A 26847-nucleotide genomic window follows, 5' to 3' on the forward strand; every position below is an offset into this window, starting at 1 on the left:
TTTATAGCTGAGTAGTAGTCCATTGTATGGAATATATCTTTATCCATTCATCTGTTGATGGACGCTTAGGTTGATTCCGTATCTTGGCAGTTATAAATAATGCTGCTTTGAACACTGAGGTACATGTATCTTTCCAAATTTGTGTTTTTGTTTTTTTCAGATATATACTCAAGAGTGGAATTGCTGGGTCATATGGTAGTTCTATTATTAGGTTATTATTATTTTTAATTTTATACAATATAACTTGAGCAAGCATCTGTCTAAGATTTTGGATTTGCCATAAATAGGCTCAAAGTGCCATTACATAACTTTATATCATAACAAAAAAAAGAAATACTTTCATATAGTTATTCATCTCTGATGAATTACCAGACAACAGTATGGAGTGGAGCCCCCAGCCAACTCATAATGTCATGTCAACTGAGCAATAAATAAATTTAAATTTTTTAAGCTGGTGAGGATTTAGGGTTGCTTGGTTTTGTTTTGTTTGTTTGTTTGTTTTTCTGGGGGAGGCAGACTTGGTCGTGGGTGGGTTCTGCAGTAGGGCCCCTTTGGGTTTAAGAGCATTCTGCTGCTTCCTTTCTTCCTCCTGCAACTTCCGCTGCCTGAGCTGCCATGCCTGTAATCCAGCATCCATTTCCTGTGACAGCAGTACAACTCGTCTTGCAAACTTTTCCCTTTGGCCTTTTCTTCGAAGCTGGCCTTTCATTGGAGGAGCAGGGCGGCCATTCCCGTAAGACCAGTCTGGGAGCTCCGCAAGGGGCCCGTAGCCAGAGGGGTTGGCAGCAAGGCCCTGCTGGGCTCACCACCGACTGCCCACCCGACCCGCGACGCCACAGTGCAGCCTCCGGACACTGGAGAGCAGTAAATGCAAAGCAGCCACGCTGAGGCGCAGGACGGGTTGCTTGGTTTTACAGCAAAATCAAACTTTACCAGACTGATACAACAGGATTCCAAAGGAAAAATAGGACTTAACCTTACATTTAACATTTGTGATATACCAGTAAACAATTTTTTTTTTCATTTTTATAATTGTTGCTTCCTTGGCTGTTTTATTGGAACCCACTTAACGGTTGTCAATTTATTTATACATTTGAATAACCCTGCCATAAACAATACATAATTTTAAACATGAGAAGGTGTAATGATTAAGGATTGGGATTAAAACATATTCAGGAATTTACAGCAATTCACACAGGACTAATGGAATATTGAGGACATAGCCACCTGAATGATATAAACTATACTTCTTTTTATACATTATTCTTTTTCTTTTTCAAAGATTTTTGTTTTTGGCCACGTGGCTTGTGGGATGTTAGTTCCCTGACCAGGGATGGAACCTAGGCCCCCTGCAGTGTAAGTGCGGAGTCCTAACCACTAGACCACCAGGGAGTTCCCTTTACTGTTTACATTATTCTTTTACACACTTTTAAATTTTAATTTCCATGAGGCCTATATCCCCTTTTTTAAAGGAATTGACTAGGTAGTATTAACTGTATTGTAATTTCAGGGACAACAATTATTAGAATTTTTTTAGTGAAATTATGATAAGAACTGTAATTTCCAATAAATACATAGTAATTGTCTTTTTTCTTAACAAAAATCATGTAAAATAACATTCCCCAAATTTATACAGACTTTTATACAGTCACACACATTTGCCAAGGGGAATAAATACAGTTTAAAATTATTTGATTTAAAAGCTTGTTTGATTTATTTCCATTGTGCCTAAATTTTCAGATGGAAATGCAAAAATTAAATGACAGGATGTTTGGTTTGCTTAATATTAACTCTGAATGAATGTTTCTGAATGGTTTTGAGTAAATTATATTTTCCACGTAATGGCCTGATAATAAGTGAAGTGCTTTTTACCCTAGTCTTGCTAAATATATATGCTATTTTCCTTGTCTTAGCACTATCACTGAATTACTCTTGTTCTTTTTTCTTTCTTCCTCTTTTTCTTTTTTCTCCTTTCTTTCCTTCTTTCTCTCTTTTCTTTTTCATTCTTATTTTTTGTTGTCGTTTCACTTGGCATATCTTCTTGCATAGCCTGTGGAATTAAAATTATCTCAGTGAACACAATGTGCTGATTTAGATATAAACCATGCCTTTAAAAATTTTCTATTTGCAATAGGCTAGAAATAGAATAGAGGTTTCATACAGATCGGAAACTGTGGTGAAAATCAATAGCTATCTGACTTTAGCATGTGACTTCATCTTTCAAAGAACCAATGAATGTTATCTGATGTACTGGAGCAGTCTGCTGTTCAATGAGGCTGAAGAACAGATGTGCATTATGTGTGTCTAGGGTAAAATTCAATGATGCAGCTGTGTATTTGGCTAAGGTTCATCTGAACATTCTTAGTCACTTTTGAATAGTCTTTAGTAGGATCCCTAACTGCTTTGGGGCAGTAGTAAAGGAACTTAAAAAAAAAAAGATTTATGACACTGCTTACTTGGCTGTATCTTTAATTTTATAAATTTTATGCTATCAAATTCTTAGTGTTTTCCTGAAGTTACCTTATGTCTAGAATATACATCTATAAATCTAAATCTATCTATATGTATCCAAGTATGTATGTATCTACCTAGCTCTGCAATTGTAGTCTACATTATGATGAAAGTTTGATTCAGATTATACAGCAATGGAATGTGGGTCCTATAGTACTTAAAAACAGTCTCTTGGTAATGGCCTGTAGGTGTTAGGCAGTCAAACACTGTAATCATGATTAGTTGCTAACCAACTAGCAAAGGGAGCCCCAGATGCATTTAAATACAGATTTCAGCTCAGCACGATACACAAATTGAAAGCTCTCTTCTTTTTTATTAGTATTTCTATTAAAATAACTTACTGTGTCTGTCTAAACGCATTAAGAACCTTCAAGGGTACAAAAACAAGTTATAGTCCCATTAAATAGAACATTCTTGTATTTTAAGATCTTTATCTTGCTAAATGAACTCTGCTATTTGCCTGCTCTGATAAGGAAAGAAGGGTTATATGGAGAAGTAGATTGAAAAAATGAGGGGAAACCATCTTAATTATTTACTTCTCCAGGCTCTGAACCCAAACAGAAGAGTTTCCCTTCTCAAAGGAAGGATCATAGAATGGACCCATTTCAGACATAAAAATAACAGAATTTCTCTTCCATCATCATCCAGCACCATATTGGACCCTTTAAGAATGTGAATATAGAGCTCTATATTATTATGGAAATCTCAAATTCTTGGTTTAGACAGGGGGAGAGAAAGAGACTTTCTCTCACATCACCAGGGTGATTATCCAGGTAAAGAGGATAATAACTTTAAAACAGTCAGAGTCTTCTACAAAGATGGTGGAAACAAACTAAAATCCTGGGAGTTCTCGTTCATTGTGGACTGGATGTGGTCAAGTTAATATTCCTGCCAGATTGCTCTTTGGATTATGGACTCTCTGACTAGCTCCCTTTGTTACCTCATGGACATGGTCTTCTGTTTCTCTGCCTCATATACTAAAATTTTACACAGGGCTTATCCCCTCCAGAATTCCTGTAACTCTGATACTAATTATTTGATTATAAGCCTTGACTAAACGTTCATCCTGATATTTGTTTTTTGTATCCTGCCTTGAATTTAATACTGCCTTGAGCTTTCAATTGAGACTTGAAACATATTATAAAGTTCAAATGGAAGAGTTAAGAGAAAAGAATGGTTACATTTTAGGAATATTCCCTTAGTAAATAATGAGAAGTGTGCAAAAAATTATTGATTTAAGATTTTTTAAAGGGTAAAATGGAAACAACCTATTTTTAATAATTAAATCCTTTCAGTAGGAAATTGGTTAAAATGTTTTTATATATTCTGGGTAATGTGTCCACAAATAATGTTTTAATAAAATATACATATAGGCATGAATGTACCAAAGGGCCTTTGAAACACTGAAAAACCTTGCAGGACTAAGTGCTTCTTAGCCATTTATCATGTGATAATCCAAATTTTATCTAAAAAAATGCAAGTCTTATAATTTAATACTAATGCTTCTATAACATAGTACTGCAAGGCCAGACCTTTGCCCTCCTATAATACAATTTTACAAGTTACAAGAAGGGGATAAAACAAACATGAAATTTCTGTAAAATTTTTATTGGCAACCAGGTGAACACATGAAAATCAAATGAAAAAGAATTTTAGCTAGAATTCATTATTTTTTGTTAGCTTAGTTATACGATGAGGGTTCATGTTGTCTTTCCCTGAAGAAACAGAGCATGGGTAGCAAGTAGGTGGCAAAGGAAAGAGGGAGAAGAGGGGTGAAACTTATTTCTCCTTTAATGAGGTGGTGTTCTACAGAAAGAGTGCCTCCTACTTGTAAACAGGCTAAATGATACTTATCAGTAGACTTCCTATCCAAGAAATGTCTAAGTGTCAGAGTCATGAAAGGCAAGGGAACACTGATGACTGATTTAGACTGAAAGAAACTGAAGATAAAAGTGAAACGTAAATATGAAATCGATCTTTTTGCTATTACAGACATTATTGGGACAGCTGTCAACATTTGAATAGAGTCTGAGGATTTGATTAATAATAAGTATTGTCTTATTTCAAAATTTTTTTAAAAATTATATTTTCAGCAATGCAAAACTGGTATTTCTCAATGGCTTATTATAAATCAAATTGGAATTGCTGGTTTATGGAGAATAGAATAGATGGTATGAAAATGGGAATGAGTCATACATGCAGTTTTGCTGTCTACCCAAAGAATATAAAACTGCAGGGCACCCAACCTGAAGCATATTCCCTAAAGAATAATGATTCTGCACATATTATTCAGAGTTCCTCTATTAATCTAAAATGTGATTAGTGCTGGAGAAAAGGGGACATTTACAAGCTATACTGCAGATACAATTTCCTTCAGAAAGCAATGCTCTGCCTAGCTTTTGCTTACATGCTTTTAATCATTAGTAAAATCGTATTGGGTAAGAATTATAATTCACATGAGCTTACTTTGATTATTTAGCCATTTGTTTTTCATTTGTTAATACAGAGTTTGGTTTTCTTGTTCCGCCCCTGCTACAAGAAAATTAGAGTATTTTAAACAAAAAGAAACAAATCCGTGAGGTTCTAGAAAGCAGAAACTTGATCTGGGACCTAGGAGGAAAACCAGGAAGCTCTGTATGTCTACGGTTACTTTTTATTTGTGGTCTCAATTGTTTTTGTAAATAAATTTATATGGGATATCAATGTAAGCCAGTAGCATGAAAGGACCTTACACAGAAAGAAATGAGCTTCTCAGATTCAGTAAGACCTTATTTGTGCTGACATGTCAGTTGTTGCTGTGTACTCCTTTCAGGAAATTTACACACCAAGGGGAACTATTTGGGGATATGCTGCAACTAAGACCACCTTTTGGCCACCACACTTCCCTTCAAATTTGCATCCCTTCACATAAATGGAGAATATTATCTAAGTTACATTTGTGTGTGTTGTCTTTCCACCAGCATATGACTCATCAAAATAAGGAATATGCTCTCCAGCAGAAGGCTTAATAATTAGCATTGGCAGTACCTGAATACTGCTTTATCTCAACTTGAGCATAAGCTAAAGGGTTTGTTGAAAAACTCTTTTAACTAGTGTCTGTCTCTTGGAATTCAAATCCTTCATTCACAGTCTTATCAAAGAAACCAAGTAATTGATCTATAGCTTAGCAAGTAGCAAGGAGTCTATAATCTATTCATAATTCTCAGATATAATATTATGTGAAAACAGCACACACAGAGACATAAAAACGAACAGTATAAAATTGTTCATGGATTCCTCCTAATAGATTTGGTCCAAACTTAAGGGATTAAACATTTTTAAAAAATAAATTTAGTAACACTGTATAATAACGATTCTACCTGAAAGAGTATATATAATATAACTTGGGAAATTATGATATTCCATTTGTACCCAAGATCTTTATAAGATTCCTTTGTATGTGCATATATTTATTATTTAAATATACGATATATTGTTATAATATTTAATATTGTTCAACACATTTGGTTGAAAGAGAAGCACAAATACAAATACCTTATTTGTGATTACTTCTTATACTCCTTTCTTCTATGTATATTACTGTTTTTGAATCATTTAAAGTGATTAGTATTATGTTCTTAATAGTTAAAAATAAAGATCAAAGATGATATACCCTCAAAAATCATATGTATATGATTAGAAAGATAGATAAGTGGATGGATGGATGGATGGATAGACAGACGGACAGACAGTGTGACCTCTGACATTTAGGAGTTAATCTTTCTATCTTGTTCTGTATAGAAATGTGTGTGTTTTTATTAAATGGTGATGAAAAGAGAAATTTACAAGAAAGAAAATTAATAATAGTTAAGATATACTGTAAGGCTTTTCATATTATTTAACTCATTTAATCATGTTTCTACTTGTCTAGATATATTTTAGTAGCTGGAGAATGAAATTCAGAGATATTAGCTAATTTTACCGAGACATCCTTAATGTCATAGCTCTATGAATTGAATATTTGCATCTGTTTTGGTTTCCAAACTATACTATCACCACTTCACCATACATCCTGGTAGAGTAATCTCCTAGGTGAGTCTTGGAAAATGCTTTTTCACTCTTACATTTACATAAGCTCTTACCCTTTTCTTGGTCTTGCAAATGCTCTTTTACTCTTCCTTTATTATCATATTGGTTGTTTAATGTTGACTTTAATAAAGAAATCTTTGAATAAGGGTGAATAAATGAAAAGAACTTTTCCATTAGTATATGAGCTCATGTCCAGATTTTAACCAGGTGATCCTATAATACTTTTCAATTAACCAGGCAATATCTTTATTTATTTAAAACAGGGAAATGCATTGTAACAGTTTCTTTTTTAATTAAGTATATTAGACAAAATAAAGGTACTATCAATCATCATACTTTCATATTACAATATGAAAGCTATACTGCCAGAATAAAAAAAGAGAATTTAAAATTTAATACATTAAACTTTATGAAAATCTCACTATAGCTTTTTAACTTCTATAATTACACTAGTGAGAATTTCTCAAGTACCTCAGTTTATAAACCCACATTTGAGAACTTACCTAGTGGACTAAAAAATCTAAGTTCCTTTAAGACACAGGATCCCAGAAAATGATCAAGTGATAAGATTGTTTTCATCAGAGCTGACAATATACAGAGAGTAAAGCCTTCCAGCAAAGTGGGTAATGAGAATTCAATATTTTTTATTAATCTCAGACAGAGGCCACGTGGCCAATCAGCTGTCCAGTATAAAAGAATTTTATTTTTACAAAAATATTTTTATGAGTCACCTTTTTTATAATACATTCTAGAAAATGTTTGTGACCCCTGAAAAAATTCTTTTTTCCTACCCCACCGAAGTTGAAATTCTAGATAAGTCAACTTTCATTCCTACACTCTGCATACATTTCAGTTTTCATCACGGTTTTGAAAAAGTTGACAAAACAAATTATTTAATCCTTGTGCTATAATTTACCATAAAATATAAAACATCTAAAATGTACATTTTCTCAAAACAGGAAGCGTAAGGATGAAAATGTTGACTGCAGCATTTGTAAATATTTGATGCTGTTTCCTACATAGTTATGGTCAGTGAAACTATTAAGTGTTCAGATCAATTAAGACATAATCTAGCAAAGTGTGCTCGGGGGTTAGTAAAAGCATCAAGCACAATTCAAGCAAGTTTGTGGCAGATTATGAAACTTGCTAGAAATACAGCTTTAATTCCCTAATCACATATTTCTTTCTTACTCTTCATTCTGATTTCTGCCGAAACAATTCTGGGGCTTTATTAACTCATGCTCCTTTCTCATCCCTTAATATAATTTGTTGCATTTGGTACTGCTGAACACTTTAAAAAATCTTCTGTATTAATCCCCATTATTTGGCATCTTGTTTGCATATCTCCTTTCTGACTCCATTATATAAAAAGAAATACAGAAAAAAAAGTGGATTTTCTAATTAGATGTTGTTTACTTTTTAGTTAATTTTTATTGGAGTATAGTTGCTTTACAGTGTTGTGTTAGCTTCTACTGCACAGCAAAATGAATCAGCCGTACATATACGTATATCCCCTCCCTTTTGGATTTCCCTCCCATTTAGGGTAACAGTGCATTAAGTAACGTTCCCTGTTCTATACATCATGTTCCCCTCAGTTGTTTCAAACAAGTGAAAAGCCCCTGTATTGAAGTGTTGAAGTGTGTTGCTTTATTTTCTTTGTATCCTCTGTGGTGTCTGAAGATACTTTGTTCATCTCTCTCTAAACCGGGGCCTATATTTGAATGCTTACTCCCAGCCCCACCTCCAGAATGGCTGCACAGAAGACTGATGTCGGAAGTCTTCATTGGGACATTGCTCCTCGGTGAGGTCTCTTTTGTGCTCTTGGGGTGAGAAATCAGCTTTCATCCAGAGGTGTAATCCCATCAGAAATGCTGTTTGGAACTCTTTCTTTTTTCCTCCTTTTTAGCCTTAGTGTTGACAACCTGTGTTTTCCTAATATGTACAACTTTGTTCTTAAAATACCTTGGAATCACAAACCTACCTCACTTAGAGACTAAAGTTCATCATTTCCACTACTTTTTTAAATTAATTATTATTGGAGTATAGTTGCTTTACAATGTTGTGTCAGTTTCTACTGTACAGCAAAGTGAATTAGCTATACGTATACATATATCCCCTCTTTTTTGGATTTCCTTCCCATTTAGGTCACCATAGAGCATTGAGTAGAGTTCCCTATGCTGTACAGTATGTTCTCATTAGTTATCTATTTTATACATAGTATCAATAGTGTATATATGTCAATCCCAACCTCCCAATTCCTCCCACCCCCCCTTCCCCCTTGGTATCCACGCATTTTTCTCTTCGCCTGTGTCTCTACTTCTGCTTTGTAAATAAGAACAGCTATACCATTTTTCTAGATTCCACATATATGCGTTAATATATGATAACTTTTTCTCTTTCTGACTTACTTCACTCTGTATGACAGTCTCTAGGTCCATCCCTGTCTCTACAAATGACCCAATTTCGTTCCTTTTTATGGCTGAGTAATATTCCACTGTATATATGTACCACATCTTCTTTATCCATTCCTCTGTTGATGGACATTTAGATTGATTCTGTGTCCTGGCTATTGTAAATAGTGCTGCAATGAACATTGGGGTGCATGTGTCTTTTTGAATTATGGTTTTCTCTGGGTATATGCCCAGTAGTGGCAATTGATATAGCCACTTTGGAGAACAGTATGGAGGTTCCTTAGAAAACTAAAAATAGAACTACCATATGATCCAGCAACCCCATCATTTCCACTATTATCTGTCACCTGCTAAAAATCTTTCTTGATGCTGACTACCACCACTTCTTGGATTCTTTTTGGGTGTCCTTTCATTTCCTAGCAAGAAAGTCCAGCATCACTCTCCACAGGCCTCTCTTGATGGTGGCTGGTAATTTGGCAAGAATGTATCCAAGGCTTATTATTCTATTTGTCCCCCTGTGTAACTGCTGGGTTGGGTTGACTCGGGCTGCAAATGGAACATGTTCATATTACCTGTTGCTTCCTGCAATTTAAACTAATTTAATCAGTTTTGAATGTCTCTGCATTTCAAAGATACTGATTTAAGTTAAAAAAAAAAAAAAGAAAAAATCAATTGGCTTTTCTTTAGTTTCTGATGAATAATAATGTTTTACTAATAAACCAAACAGCTGTTCACTTTAGAACTGTAATGTTTCTTCAAAATACAGGCACAAAACTATATAATTGAGATTGAGAATATATATTATGAATTTATGCCATAGGCTGAATTCTTTGGAATGCTCATAAATGAAGAAGTAAACCACTATTAATTATTTGCCTCTGATGTACTGGGATCATATATTTGCCAAATATTTGCTGAAGTAAAGTAAAACCTAGCACATGTGACATCTGTTCTGTAGTTTTTCTTTGTCATCAATAATGAAGGGCTTGTCTGGATTTAAAAAACAAACAACAAAAAACCATTTGCTATATTTTATTTGGATATGGATTTTCATTTATAGCTAAAATACAGATACATTTTGCTCTTGCATATTAATTGTACATATTCTATTTTTTTTTATAAAAAGATGTCGGTGCAAGATGTAGGCCACAAGCTCAGTAATGTCTCAATTTTAACCCATTATACCCTTAGCAGAAGCAACACTGTGACTGTCATTGTGCTCCATGGAATACTCAGCTTTAGATGGTATTTTTCTCTCAACATTCCATCTTTGTAAGGACGTATACACCTTTTTTATTGATACCTCATGAAGTAACATTTTGGTGGAATATAATTATAGCCACAGAAACAATATATAGGTGAACCTTCCAGTTCTCTTTAAATAGAACATTTCATTTTGGGGGTTAATCTATGGCTATCAGAGAATTATTCAATTAAGTTTTGAGAAAGATAAACATGTAGATAAGAGAAAATCAAATATATATCATTATCTGTCTTAAGAATTGAAAAGAGCTACTTGTGTGAAACAGCTTTTAAGATTTATAAGGCTTACCATTTCTACATCTTCAGGGTTTTATTTTGTAACAGTTTACATCATTATATTGTGATATAATAATATTACATTTAATTATATTTTCTTTAAAATATTTTTTGAAAGGTGTTTGCTTACTAAACAGATGTTTATTGAACATTTGCCAGGGCCCCTTTTATACTTGGAGCACATGGTGTGAAAAATACCAGAAAATATCTCCTAGCTATATAGATACAGATAGATACAGATATATGATTTATTTTGAGAGATAGGTATAAAAAAAGACCAAAATGTTAAATTTAGGTAGAATCTAAATTACAAAGGAAATAAATAAGGAGTTGAGATACAGACTCATGAGAGAAAAAGCTACTTCCAATGTAATGCTTCCAAAGTTCATTGAGAAAATGTATTAATTATGCTGGTACTAATGGAGAGGAGGAGATAGTCAGATGTAAAGCAGGGGAGAGAAAATTGTACTAGAGAGTAAGAATTGCATTTACTGGATCTGTGAATCTGGAATAAAATTACTCTGCTGTGGGGAGAACAGAAGGATATGGCATAAGAAGAGTTTGAATAAACAGGTATAAACTAATGTCATGGCTTGTAGGACATGATAAAAATTTTGGACTATGTTCTTTTAGGTTAAGCCATATGAAATTGCTAATATCTGATCATTTTTACAACAGAAGCAGTAATTTCATATGGTTCAACTTCTTATTAGAACAAGAAGGCATTGGGAATTCCCAGTACAGTAGAGTTATAGATTTTAACAAGTTGACTCTTATATTGGATGGAAATGTTATTAGACAGGGCAAGAAATAAATGGAAAAGCAAAACATTCAGGAAGCTGCCACAGTCATCTTTGTTTATGAAAAGCGATAGTGAACTATATTAAGGTGAGCTAGAAGGAAATGTGCTGAATATATACTAAGCACCTACTGTGCTTCAAAAACTATGATGGACATTAGGAAAACAAAGATGCATAAATGATTTCACTGACATTCGTAACACATTGTAGGTCAGCTGTTTTAAACCAAAATGTGTATCACACTACCCTGTGGTAATTTAAAAAAATGCAGATATACTGGCCAATTCTCAGATCCACTCACTCAGTTTCTGAAGATAGGCCCATGGGAATGTGGTGTGTGTGTGTGGGTATGTGGTGTGTGTGTGTGTGTGTGTGTGTGTGTGTGGGTATGTGGTGTGTGTGTGTGTGTGTGTTTCAAATCATCTAGCTCATTCTGATGTGCAACTCAGGTTAAAAGCCTGGAATACTTAGATATATGGTTAAATGGATAATTACAATACAGTGTGACAAATGTGATGACATAAGGAAGTATAGAACTAAGGAAACTCGTAAACAAATTACCTAATTGAATAAATCATAATTTACTGAGTGGTTTTTCTAATCATTTAGCTGTATACAACTTTCCAAAAGTACATTTATCTTGAAAGTCTGAAACAGTCTTTATGAAAATAAACAGTAGCAAATCAACTGTATTTGTTTAACCTTTCTGCCTTTTAACTCATTTATGTTAGAATTTAGGCAATGCCAAAATGTTTTAATTTCAATGAGATCATGACATGAAAATGTATGATATGCTTTGATCATTTGTATGTGACACACAATTTGCAAAGAATTTGAACACTTGTTCTTCTCAATGCTGATATAAGGCAGGATTGAGAAATTAATATTGTACCGATTTAGCAAATGATTCTTTGATTTGTACTTTCCAGACAGGGGAAAGATAACTGTTTTTGGTTTTTTTTCTTTTAGATTTAGCATACACTTTTCAGTAAAAATAAGTATGATTTTGATGTATGTCTTATATTAATTGTTACACTATTGTTCTTATTCACTTAACTATAAAAAACAGCATTTTAATAATCCATGGTGGCCTTACTTGTGGAATGATGTCCCAAAGTGGCTTGTTCTGACTTACAACAGTCAACTGTGCATATCTCTTCCCAACTCCATGGTAAATGATATCACATTTGTATTGGGAGATAATTCTTCATTGGTCTCTTATTTTCTGCACATCTTGTGAAGAGTGGTTGACTACCTTTGTTATGACCCATCTTTTCAAGGAGGTTTGTATAGTAAACAAATGTGAAGGATGGCCTTTTTCCTCTGAGCAAAAGACAGATAGATGTTTGATGCCCAGTACAATACAGATACTATTTCTCTCTGGGAAAAGGCTGTTTGCCAGTTGCCCATTATGAATGATTCAGGGTCTAAACTCAGGGTTCCTCTTCTGCAACACACATGCAGGTGTTACTTACACTTATTTGTCTCACCTGTGGGATTCTAGATTTGGGGGATGGCACAAGTTTTGATATTCTGGCAACTGCTACTGCTATGAGTAATAAACTATCCTTTGTTTCTGACTCAAGGGTCTTGTGTCTTCTGCTAGTATCCATGAAACTGTGCAAGCTAACCTATTTGCTTGCAAATCGGGTAAAAATTTCATACCCTTCACAGTCCTTGAAGTTTAGTAGCTTGAAATAGTCCCAAGTGAGAGTATTCACACTGCAAAAACTTCAAACATTACAAACTAGTGTTTTGTTGTTGTTTAATTTTGCTTTTCAAGAGTCAAGTGTTAAAATTTTGTAAAACCCCACTGCTTGATTGTTTACTATGCTATACATGGTTAACAATACTGTCTGCCATGTTTCCTGACTAGCACACTGCTACCTTCCAAACCGTCATATTAGAAATACCGTGAGAGACTGATGCATCCCAACATCACTTAATGTGTTACATTGTAAAGAATACAGCTTTTGGATTTAGGTAGACCTGATTGTCAATCTGGTTTGTGCCCTTTAGAAGCTACCTGGATATGGCATTTTAGTAAAGCATTCTCATTACAGTTTGCCCTATTCAGAGGATTATCCCAGGTTCATAAATTTGTTTTGAACAGTTATTCCAGTAATATTTAGTGTACAGTATGAAAGTGTCTCGTGCCTTAAAATGTGCTCTCTAAATTGGCCTTTTTACTTCATTTTCTGTGACTGTTGCTGTTCACGGTGATTACAGAGACTAGTGGTGATGGAAGGATGGAGTGTGCTCAAGTCTTAAAGACCGTGCTGTCAGGGTGCACATTTGCTAAGCACATTGTTCCTTTCCCCAATAGAGAAGATTTTCTAATTGAGAATTACAGATGAAAAGGTAAACATACTCTTAGGAATGATCAACACTTTGAGGAAGCAAATCATGAGCATGAAAATGAAGATGCAACAAGGCCTCATAATTCAACAAAGTATACTTTTTGGCTTTGGCTTTGTCCTAAGATTCTGGAAAACAGAAGGGCCAAATGTCTCTTAATATCCTGAAACTTGTGTTCAATCATCAATAAGGTGATAACAGAAGTTACCATTATATTTAAAGTGAAATGGTATCTGTACTAAGAACAAGGGTTCCATTCAGATTTATTCTTAATATCTTAATATTTACTTTTAAGTGTACATAGTTTTGAGTTTCAAAATATCTGAGAAAAAGTAATGTGAAATTGTATTTTTAGTATACATGTAAACTTACCATTTGAGTAATACATGCAAATTTATTATTGCAAGACTAAAATGCAACAATGAATAATAATGATCATGAAACCTGGGTTATTTCAAGAAACTTTTTAAGATGTTAAATTGAGAACTGCTGTTCTGCAAAATACGCCGTTAAGAGAATAAAAAGACAAAGCACAGACTAGGAGAAAATATTTGCAGAACACTTAGCTGATAAAAACTGGTATCCTAAATACACAAAGACCTCTTACAAATCAATAATAAGGAAACAAACAATTCAATTTAAAAATGGGCTAAAAATCTGAGTAATTGCCTTGTCAGTGAAGATATACAGGTTGTAAATAAGTATATGAACGTCATTGTCATCAGAGAATTGCAAATTAACACAATGAGATGCCACCACAAACTTATTAGAACAGTTAAAACCGGAAACATTGACAACACCAAATGCTGGTGAGGATGTGAAGCAAAGGGAGCTCTCATTCATTTCTGGTAGGAATGTAAAGTGCTGCAGTCACTTTGGAAAATTTGACAGTCAGTTTCTTACAACACCGTACATACTCTTACCTTATTTTCTAGCAATCATGCTCCTTGTTATCTACCCAAATCAGTTGAAAACTCTCTTCACATGAAATCCTGCAAAGAAATATTTATAACAGAGTTATTCATAATTACTAAAACTTGGAAGCCACCAAGATGCCCTAAGCAACTATGATATATCCAAACAATGGAATATTATTTGGCAATAAAAAACAATGGTCTGTCTAACCATGAACAAATATGGACCAACCTTAAATGCATATTGCTAAGTGACAGAAGCTAGTCCAAAAGGCTACATACTGTATGAGTTCAACCATATGACATGACATTCTGCAGAAGGCAAACTATGGAAACAGTGGTTGCCAAGAAGTTAGGGTAGGGTTGTCAGTGGGGGAGGGGGAGGGGTGAACAAGCAGAGCACAGCATTTTTATGGCAGTGAAACTATTCTGTAAGATTCTATAATGGTGGACACATACATTTGTCAAAAATACTCAGAATGTACAACACAAAAAGGGACCCTTAATGGACTTTTGTTAATAGTTTATTAATACTGGATCATCAGTTATAACAAATGAACCACACTAATACAAAATGTTAATGTAGGGCAGACCAGAAAGGATTGAGGGTGTGTATGGAATATCTCTGTACTTTCTGTTCTTTTTATGATAAACCCCAATCTGCTCTGAAGAATAGTCTATTAATTTAAAACAACCTCATTGAAGAAACTTAGTGCAAAGTAATAAAATATTTCATCATTTTCCAGTGCTGACATAGGCTTCTTCTTTTAAATTTTTCATTGTCATGTTATTCAGAAGTGAACTAAATACACAGCTTTATAGCTTGAAATGGAGCTAACTTTTACTCATTTTAGTTAATTCTAAAATGAATGATATGTTTTCCACAAATCACCCCCATTTAATGGGTTTAGCTTGTTTAATTCAATGTATCTGGTTAATGTGTTCTCATCTACAAAGGCTGGGATCTGTTCTTTTGTGTAGAGTACCAGAGATTCCTTAAATGTCTTAGTTAATTAGTTATGAAACAAATGAAATCTATGAGTTCAGAAAAAATCATGTTCCTTATTATACATAATGAGAATAAAATATTTGAACAGTAAATTTACTTATATGAAAATGCATGGTGTTTTTGGTATGTTGTTATCTCCAAATATTTTCATATTCATGTCAATCACTTGATATTTGAAATTACAGGCTTATATAGTATTGAAAAGAATTCTGTATTTTAAAAATCTTGTTAATAGTAATTTTTACACAATTAATTATATCAACCTTTATGAAATTCGTTAGGAATTTTAATGACTAAAGTAGCAGACATCTTTCTAGTTTTGTCATATATATACATGGCTTCACTATGTTAATTGGAATGGTTGGTATTTTTCATACTTTTGGAGGGTGTTGAAGAAGAGGCTGGAAGATCATAACTACCTGAGGCAAATGGAAAAATCACCACTACCTGGAAAGCAGGAGTTTTAAGAGGGAAAAATCTCCCTATTTCATAAACTTTTATGTACTTGACATTTGCTTAGTAAAAGAGATATAGATCAATGTTATTAGAAGACTTTTGTTCATGTGGGGATCTCAAAGACAGTAACTCCCATCTTTGCAAACACTACATAATACCTTTCACGTGTTGATGGATCTCAGTATATAAACTGAACATGAAAATGAATAGGTATATTCTCTTCTTGACAAAAGAGGCTAATGGAACTTACTCAAGTAAATCTTTTCACATTAAATTGAAATTATACCTCTAAATCTTGGAAGTAGTGAAAGACAGGCATACCTCCTCCATGTTAAGACTTTGCAAAAATATTGGCCAAAGCAAAGATTTATAAGATGTCACTGAAAGCATTCACTCTAACAGTAAAGAAGACAACATGATGGTGAAATGATAGTTGTGATTCAAAATAAATCACATAGCATGGTAATAATTCCACAGCAGTTAGATCTTCTTTACCAGACTGCATCTGGCATCCTATCCTGCTGTATTTTAAGGGTATAATTGTTCTTCATAGGTATAACAGTTCAGTGTTCAGTTTGAAATAATAAAGAAATATTTACCAAAAAAAGGAGAGCTTCAGTGAGGTAAATGTACTTTTAAGTTTTAGAGATTGATATTTCATCAGCATATGCTTTAAAAGGAAAAAGAAGAATAATCAGATTGTGAGGAGAATGACTTTTTTGCTAGTGTATCAGGCTAGAATTCTAAGCTTGTCTGTTTAAAATTATCATAGAATTTTCTTTAAATTATAATAATAATTACTATTTTTTACTCTCAGAAGGGAAAATAAAACTGACCACAATGTTGAAAATTCCTTTCTCTGCTCATGGAAATGTTTCTAGTTATCGGTCTCTTCACTCTAGCCTACTGTCTTTATTGTCCATCAGTATCGGATGGTCTCAAATCTTCATGGAAAGAGAAGATAATTTAATAGAGTAACATTAAAAAATAGTTATTAGTCTTTCCTCTAGACTCAGTGACATTAGTATTTTACCTTTATCAGTTTTCCCTGCATCAATGTAGTGGACTGAATCATTTGTCCCCAAAATGCATTTCCACCTTAAACCTCAAAAATATGTCCTTACTTAAAATAAGGAACTTTGCAGCTATAATCCGTTAAGGATTATGCAATGAAATCATCCTGGGTTTAGGGCCCACCCTAAATCCAACGATTGCTGTCCCTATAAGAAAGGAAGAACCAGAGACACAGAAAGAAGGCCAAATGAAAACAGAGGCACAGATTTGAGTGTTGTGTCTGCAAGTCAGGGGACACCAAGGACTGCCAACAGGCATGGAACAGAGTCTCTCTCAGAGCCTTCAGAAGAACCAACCTTGCCAACATCCTGATTTCCAAAGTTTCACTTCCAGACTGAGATAATAAATTTCTGTTGCTTTAAGTCACCCAGTTTGTAGTTCTTTCTTATGGCAGCCTTAGGAATCTAATACAACTATTAACGCAAGGAATTGCTAGGAGGTTACCCATACATGAAACAAAATAAATAAAAATCTAGCCAACACTATGGACTGAACCATGTACCTGTAAATAATTTTCAAGGTTTTGATAGAATAATTAATAACTGGTACCAGTGAGAAGTAACTGATCGGGAGAATCAGGTCCAGGCACACGCATTTGAGTAAGTCACATAGTAAAACATTATGGAGCCCAGATGTTATGACTTTCCTGGGCTGAGGTGTCTAAACACACTTAACTTTTTAACATACCTGGCCCTAGTGTAGAATAACTGGAGCTGGGCTTAAAAGTCAGGAACTTCTGGGTTGATATTGCTATAGATGGTGTGTGTTTGTTGTTTGTATTCTTTCTTAAAGCTAAGTAAACTTGGTGTTAGTTAAAACCTATTTTGTCTTGTCATCTGCCAATAGTGACTCTTTTACTTCTTCCTTTCCAATTTGGATCCCTTTTATCTTTTTCTTCTCTGATTGCTGTGGCTAAGACTTCCAAAACTATGTTGAATAGAAGTGGTGAGAATGGACATCCTTGTCTTGTTCCTGATCTTAGAGGAAATGCTTTCATCTTTTCACCATTGAGTATGATAATGGCCATGGGTTTGTCATATATGGCCTTTATTATGTTGAAGTATGTTCCTTTTATGCCCACTTTCTGGAGAGTTTTTATCATAAATGGATGTTGAATTTTGTCAAAAGCTTTTTCTGCATCTATTGAAATGATCATATGGTTTTTATTCTTTAATTTGTTAATGTGGTGTATCACACTGATTTATTTACAGATACAGAAAAATCCTTGCACACTTGGGATAAATCCCACTGTATCATAGTGTATGATTCTTTTCATGTATTGTTGGATTCAGTTTGCTGATATTTTGTTGAGGATTTTTGCATCTACATTCATCAGTGATATTGGCCTATAATTTTCTCTTTTTGTGCTATCTTTGTCTGGGTTTAGTATCAGGGTGATGCTGGCCTCATAGAATGAGTTCAGAAGTATTCCTTCCTCTGCAATTTTTTGGGGTGATTTGAGAAGGATAGGCATTAACTCTTCTCTAAATGTTCTGTAGAATTCGCCTGTGAAGCCATCTGGTCCTGGACTTTTGTTTATTGGGAGTTTTTCAATTGTGAGTCTGATTTTCAAGCTGAACCCAAACCAAATTGCTTATAGTACAGACTGGGCATTGCATGACTCTCTTTATATAGGGAAATACATTTATATTTCTAGATATATATATATACATCTATTGTCTATCTATCATCTATTAATCTATGTCTCTACCTATCTACCTATCTGGCTAGCTATCATCTATCATCTGTCTATATTTACATACTTAGCTGTGTCTTGTAAACATATTTAATTTTAACATCATAGGAAACTGTGAGTTAGGTGTTTCATAGTTTAAAAAAAATAGCTAAGTTTGAAGTAAGTTGTTCTATGGTGGGTAAGGTTTTGATAGAGAAGCCTTTCTAGGAGCATATGGGCAGTCACAGAGTAGCATGAGCATAGGGCATGGGGGTATATGAAGCTGGGGGACCAAGATTACAGAGTGAGTTTTTGTAGCCAAATATATTTAGTGCTCCTTCTGAAAAGATATAGGGATCAAATGGGTTTATCAATAAAATAAGTCAACCTAAAGAGAAAAAAAAAGATTTTACCAATTGTTGAGATCCAATATGTGATTAATGGCATTACCATGAATTGTTTTATTTATTTTTAAGTTACTTAATATTGTTGATCATCAAATAAGAGAAAAATACACCTGGGATACTTGGGGAACTTAGATATCTTTAGGAGAATTAATGTTCTTAAATTGTTATACACTCTTTTCTAAGTGTATTTGTTGCAAAACCAAAGAGCCTATGGTGAACCATCAAGAAGATTCTGCTTCTCTGTCTTCCATTTCACAATCAGCCCTTTTGTTACCGCCCTCACATCTAACCTGTCACTAATCTTACCATACTGCATTTTCCTGTGAATGAGCAAACCTCTAGAAATCCAAATTATTATATAATTTATGTATTAGGGTAGGTGTGGAGAAAGTGAATGACCTTAATGAATAAAGAGGGAATCTTTTAACAACTCAGGTATTCTATAATTCTTAGCTTTCAGCAAATTTAAGAATGATATTTTCAGCTGGTACCTCAATAAAATTTTTTAAATGATAGATTGCTATATGGCTTTGGCTTACTACTACAAAGAAGTTCAAGGAATTGAGTAACATTACTAAAAGCCTATTACCATTCACTTATTCATATGAATAAATCTCTATACCTACATAAAATTTTTAAAAATGGATTCTGCTGCTTTTATTACTGTGACAATAAGTAATAGTCATGAACAAAAAAATGACTAATAAACATACCCATTCCATTTCATTAATGGTACAATTTCCAACAACAGCTTGCTTTTTATGATAAATACTAACAAAAATTTGTAATATATTCATTTTGAGCAGTTATATACAACTAATAATGTTAATGCTTGTTCAATCCTGAAGGAAAAAACGTTAGCAATTAGAGCTTCATGGAAACAGGATGTTAAAATTATTTTTAATATCAACAGATTAATTTTTCAGAAAGTATGATATTTTAGTAACCAAGACATTTTAAAGTCCACATTTATTTTCAACAGGGTAAAAATTCTCTGGAGGAACTATCAAACAGTAAAAAAAAAAATGTAGAATGTCTGACTGTCAGGGAGGAACCTATTCATAAATTTTTAGACAAATGATTATGGACATCACTTTTGTTTTGGTATTTAGATTCTATTGGATATATTTAAATGAGTAAATCTACTAGTTTTATTTAAAATATGATATATGCAATAATTCATCAATTACATTCTTATAAATTATTTCAAATTAGGGTAGAAAATGTCTTAAAAGTTAAAATAAAACATGTGAGAGGTACAGGAGTATAAGTATAAAAACATCTTAAGGCAACTAAAGGCATTTGGGCAGCTGTAGAAAAGTGCAATAATTCCTTCTTAGTTAAGAGCATCATAATAGGAAATAATTTACTCATGTTTCAAAGACATTAAGAATCTGCTCTGCATCAAAAGTAATCCCATGCCCTAGACAAATAAAACATAGTCTCTGTCTTTAAAGGACATAGGGACTCTTGTGGAGAGATGGTCATATAAACAATACATAACATAGGTCATTTAGGTATTAGAGATAAGTATACATTGTATATGCAAATGAGAATTACAGAAATCATATAGGCTCCTCTAAGTACAAGACAGACTTGCAATCAAGTAACATCTCTACTTTCATTTTATTGAAATAGATTATTATATGCACATTTTTATAATATAAATATTTAATAAAAATATTTAAGCTAGCAAATTTTTGCATTTGTAGAGTTTAGAGTGATTTGTTAGGGTGATTTCTGGGTTCATATTTGTTTCTAAGGTCACACTTTGAGGAATTCACTGTAGTTTTTCTATGTCCAGGATTTAATAAAGAAAGTATAATCAACCTTTATGGATAAAGGAGTATTATGCAGAATTGCTGAAATTCAAGTTAATCTGCATTTTTAAGTATATCTGCATTTACTTAAATAAAAATTTCCATTGGTATTATTTTAAATTATCAAATAATGTGGATTAAATGTATAAATAGTTAATAATACTGATAGAGGTTTTATATGAATATCTTGATGACTGAAAAATTATTTAGACAAGTTATATGAACTGTATGATAATCTGTAGATAGAGCAGTCCCTGATGACTCTTTAGGCCCCCCTGTTATGATGAGTTTGTTCTTTAGACAAAAGACATCATGCACTTTGGATAAGAGAAACAATGTACAATATTATTCTTCTTATTACCTGCTTATTCTGAAAATAATTCAGAATTAGAGATAAGGTAATGAGCAGATTCAACAAAATACCCCATTTCTGCCATGGCAATATGATTAATAAAAATATGCATCGAAGTTTTTCCCCCCTTCAGTGGTATTTTTAACTCAGGAGCAATTCTAATCAAAGAAATAATTCAAAGACATCCACTGTCACAACTCTGATTCAGTATTACACTAGAGGTTCTAGCCAGTGTAGCAAGAAAAGAAAAATAATTTAAAATACAAGTATTGAAAAGGGAACATATATATGTCATTAGAGAAGTTATGAATGCCTAAAATATGAAAAGCTATCTACAGAGAAACAATTAGAATAAATATGTGTATATAGTAAGATCACAGTATTTGAGATCAATATAAAAAATCAACTATATTACTAAATACCACCAATGCTTCAGATTCTCTTTAATTGTAACACAGTATTTTTTTCTTCGCTTACCTAAATTCAACCTCTCCACATCTCCAGGATGGAACATGCCCTGCGGGCTGGGGGCCTCACCAAGTCCTTGATTTTTGGAAGTATCATTTCCAGGCATTTCAAGTCTGGCCCAAATTACAGAATCCTGAAAAAAAAGGAGGATGAGGGAGCGTGGCTATCTCAGGAATCTGGTCCTAGACACTCACTTTGGTGACTTGGGTGATAACTTGAAACACAATTAGCCAATCCTTTTCTGGTTTCCCAGAGCAGGGGCTGAGACGCTCTCCCTCCTCTGCCACTCAGACCTGCCTCCTCTGGCCTTGGGCTCAAATATTCCTCACCTGTAATTGAAAGACTTTGAAAAAACCCACCAGGAAACAGAAAAGGAAAAACAAAACCAAGTCTTTGTTTTTCAGTATATATGATATGTCTGTCCCTCTACTTTGCTTGGCTCCTTGGACCTAGGATAGTACTGCTGCTGGTAAGTGCCGGGGACACCAATACTGGATCATATCTGTCCGCTCCTTAAGTTGACTTTTCAAAATCTCCTCCCAGGACACCTTTGGCCTGGGACTCTGCAGCCCTAGGTGTACCTCCCCTTTTTTGGATGTTAACGAGAGCACTTAAGATGGTCTTTCATAATACACATAGTTTTGCTTTGATAAATGCATACTTAGAGAAAATACTTTCTCAATTATAAATGCTCTTGAAATTCAATGAAACATTTGAGCTCTTATCTCTCCAATGACCCAATGAATTAATGATAATAAAAAAATTTTCTGAATTAAAGAATCATGAATACTCACTATTATTATTATAATCATGCTGAATATAATGTGCTAAACACTCTGAAATATCAATACCATTCATCACAATCTTGAGACATTTAGTATTATTACCACATTCATAAAAGTGAAAAATGAAACATAGAATAAATAAATTACCCAAGGTTCATTCAGCCATTCTATGAACATTTATTGAGTATCTACTGTTTACTGGATATGGGTTCTGGTGTCAGGAATACAGAGTTGAACAATTGGAAAGGCCTCTCCTCTGGTATCGCTTTCAGAGCTAACCTGTGGCAGTGCAGGGCTTAAACTCAAGCCGTTGTCTTCCCCACGACGAGCTTGTAGCTGCTGAGCTGGACTGTCTAAACTGCTGTATCTCTGATCTTCTGTTCTGAGAAAAAAAGAATATGGAGTCAGCACAAAGCCCTGGTGATTGGATAATCATGTTAGTCAACAAAGAAAACTCTTGCACAGAAGGATTCCACAGCCTCTTTGAAAGCTGTGGGTAGGTTTATAGTTAGAATACGAGAGTTCTTTGTTTAGTTCTGTTAATAATAAGACATATAATTGGACAAGTTACTGATGCTTTTAGATTCTATTTTAGTCTTTTGGGAAAAGGGAAGAACCTACCTTGCCTTAATTCTGTTCCTTTCAGAGGCAGAATTTATTGATAGGGTTACATAAATGCATACATAGGTCAAACCTCATGAACAAACAAATGAAAAAAAATTACATGATGCTAATTTAAAATAGTTGAAAGTTTAAAAAATCAACCAGAATAAAGTTTTTAAGCCGACTTAAGATTTTTTAAAGATTTTTTGTATGAATTTAAAAGTTTATTTATAATCAATTTGAAGAATAACACTGAGAAAAATCGTATATTTTTGAAGTTTATTTTTTATATGAGAATCATTTTTGTGTCAATAAAAAGAGAAGTACCAATCAGTTCATTTCTCAGACATAAAAATTCAGTTACTAATAATTCATTAGGAACCAAGCTTTGGTTAAATGGAGCTATCCATTGTTAATAGCCTGCGGTGCAATAAGGTTCACTGAGAACAGGTGATGATTACTGTACTTAGCACTTCTGGAGAATTAGAGTACAGTGACTGTAATCATTCTAAAAATTATTTTATAAGTGTCACACTGTTAATTACAGTTCAAAGAATTAGCATCTGCTTGAAGTTATAGGTGTAGCTTTGAGGAATTGGTATTACAGGAAATGCATTTAAAGAACCTTTAATCACAACATAAAATGTTCTCTGCCTGGCTTTGGGTACCCTTGTACAGCAGTCACACCTGGTGTTTTCTCTAAATACCTAAGTATAAACAGCAATTGACACTATTTTCTTCAGTGGAAAAAGGAAAACAGTATCATTTTACATTTTAGACACTGTGGTTCCTAAAAGAAACTAAAATTGTTGGACTTTTAATGAGTTTTTAAGTTTTAGTAACATTGAAGGTGTAACTCAGTTATAACTGTGTGGTCTTATTTATAATCAATGTGTAAATGAGGTATGAAATTACTAAGAAAAATTAAATGACATTAACTTTTTTTTTTAACTGTGTAAAGAAAAAGTGTGAAAAGACTTTGTGAAAACTATTTCATTCATGCTAATCCATTGACAAGGAGGCATTTTAAAGATTATCCTGAAAGAACTGTGATTTATCTTGGAGTGTTGATTTGGAAGTTAGTGTTTAAAAAAAGCAATGAAGAGAAGCTCCATAAATAGACTCACATATTTTATTTAATATATAACAAATGCAGCATTTAAAATCAGTGAGAAAGAGATTTTTATTTTTTGGTCCTGAAATAATGTTGGTAAGATGAGCTAACACTTGGGAAACAAATATATAGATTAAAATGTAAAAGCAAACATCTAATCAAAAACATAAAGAACAATACAGGTGATTTGTTAAAAGATGGATTTGTTTTTATTAAAAATGATTCTAAATTTGGAATCATTTAGAAAATGGACATGTCTGACTTCATAACCTAAAACTTCTGCATAATAAACTAACAAAAAATGTAAACAGGATATCTATTAGCTTACCAAACTTAAAAACATTAATATATATATATACACACACACACATACACACACATACATATACATATATAATAAAAAGAGTGAACCTATATGAAAACCTCTTTGTTGTTTTCAAACAATATGGAAAAAGAAATAGTATCACCAAAGAACAAATGTAAACAGTGAATAAACACATAATGGGATTTAAATCAATATTAAATTACAGAGGAAACTACAATAACAAGCAAAATTTTATAATATTGTAAATTGTATATCAATTGGGTATTTGAGAAAGGTGTGATGAAGTGGGACTGCTGGTGGGAACAAGTCATACAATGATTACAAACATTAACAATGGGTATTTTCTATGGTAGTTAAAATACCACTTTAAGAAATATACACTAAAGAAAAAAAAAAAAAGGCACCTGAGCAAAGATTTATGTAAAACAGGTTAAAATTTATTTTTAAATAAGTATTATTTTGACAAGTATGAAAATATCCAGGATTGTATATAGATTAAATGTATGATAGTACACTTATATGATGTAATAATATAAAGCCATTAAAAAGCCTACTATCTATGATAATAGATATGGAAACATATATATATGAATGGGGAAAAATGGTTAAACTGAAAGGATGGACAGAAAAGAGACTAACAAGAGGTATTTGTGGGTAATATTGTCAAAGGTGATTATTATTTCAACTTTTCCCTTATTTCATTTTACAAGTTTCTTCAAGTAGGCATATATAATTTACAGTTTTTCATTTTATTTTTAGTTTTCATCTAGTAATACATTTCAAAGAAACAAAAAGTTGGCAGAAATTATCAATTACCCTAACATAGGTGCCTCTCCAGAGGTATCCAGTGTTCTGAGTTTTGTATTATTTTTCCTAATATTTCTGTTCATTTACATACATATGGTTTTGTTCGATAATGACATATAGAGTTTACTTCTGTTTTTGACATGTCATTTGCAGATTATTGAAATAATTTATTCATTGAGCACCTATTAGGTGACAGGCCTTATAATTCATGAAGAAAATTTTGAGGTGAAAAAAATACAGAAAACTGCCCCCCTGCCCTTTTCCCTTAAATCTTAGTAAACTAGAAACACACATTAAAAAGGGGTAGGGTATTCATTATTGAGTTCTCTGTGTCTGTGTGTGTTGTATGTGTGTACATGCACTTGTATAACCATTTTCTTTTAAGTACAGGGTCAGGCAAGGCTTCAGTGTCAAGCGATTTTTTAGCATAAACCTGAAGGAAAGCGGGAAGCAATTTGTGGGTGTCCATCCGGAGGAGTGACTTGAGATTACAGACCGGTTAGTAAAGATGTCTGAGGTTGAAGCCTGCTTGATGGGTTTTGAGAGGATCAAGAAGTTCAGCATTGCAGATGTGGAATACACTAGTAGCAAAGTAGTAAAAGATGAGGCCAACAGGTGGTGGATAACACATCAAATAGGTCTTTATAGCAACTAACAGGACAGTATTGAGTAAAGGAATAAAGTGACCTGACAGGTATTTCAAAGATCCCTGTGGCTACTTTAAGAATAGACAATACAAATGTGACTACACATTTAATCAGGTAGAAAAAGATGTTAGGTGAGTAGATTGTTGGTTCCTGGGTTTGGTAAGGACTTTTATGTAGACAAGTTAATTTTCAGACGCCTATCGTGCATCTAGATGGGTATGTTAAATAGGCTATTGCAGATCCAGGCTGCCATTCAAGGGATTTTAGATTTCAGAGAAAAAATATTTGGAAATTTTCAGTATATTGATGATATTTTTAACTCATGCATCTGAAAAACTAAATTATATGGGGAGGGAGTATATTTAAAGCAGAGAAGAGTTCCAAGAATTGAACCTTGGGTCATTCCAACGTTTGAAGAACAAAGAGATAAGAAAGGATAAAACAAAAGCAAGAAAGGTAAGGGGAAGCCCATGAATTAAGAAGAAATGAGTTAAAAAGAATATGTAGTGTCCCAAAACTCTCTCTTTCTCTCTCTGCATTTATACATGGACACATACACACACACACACACACACACACACACACACACACGCAGACACCTGCATCTTTCAAAAAAAGGGGTATGATATACTTCATCAAATATTAATAGTGGATCAAATAAGCTAAGTACATATTGGCTTTGAATTTAACAAAGATGTAAATGA

General features: G+C 33.4%; 1 long non-coding RNA gene and 1 pseudogene across 2 annotated transcripts in view; one reads left to right on the forward strand and one right to left on the reverse strand.

Annotated features, from left to right (window-relative positions):
* The window catches only part of LOC309644748, a 486851-nt gene that overhangs the window by 94968 nt on the left and 365036 nt on the right, over window positions 1-26847 (forward strand). The gene's annotated exons all lie outside the window — the stretch shown is intronic.
* On the reverse strand, window positions 404-8965 carry LOC309637785 (large ribosomal subunit protein mL52 pseudogene; annotated as a pseudogene). The gene has a single exon. The product of its transcript is annotated as a large ribosomal subunit protein mL52 pseudogene (transcript).

The sequence above is a fragment of the Balaenoptera physalus genome (assembly GCF_965194825.1).
Source record: "Balaenoptera physalus genome assembly, chromosome: 1".
In the NCBI taxonomy this organism is placed as follows: Eukaryota; Metazoa; Chordata; class Mammalia; order Artiodactyla; family Balaenopteridae; genus Balaenoptera; species Balaenoptera physalus.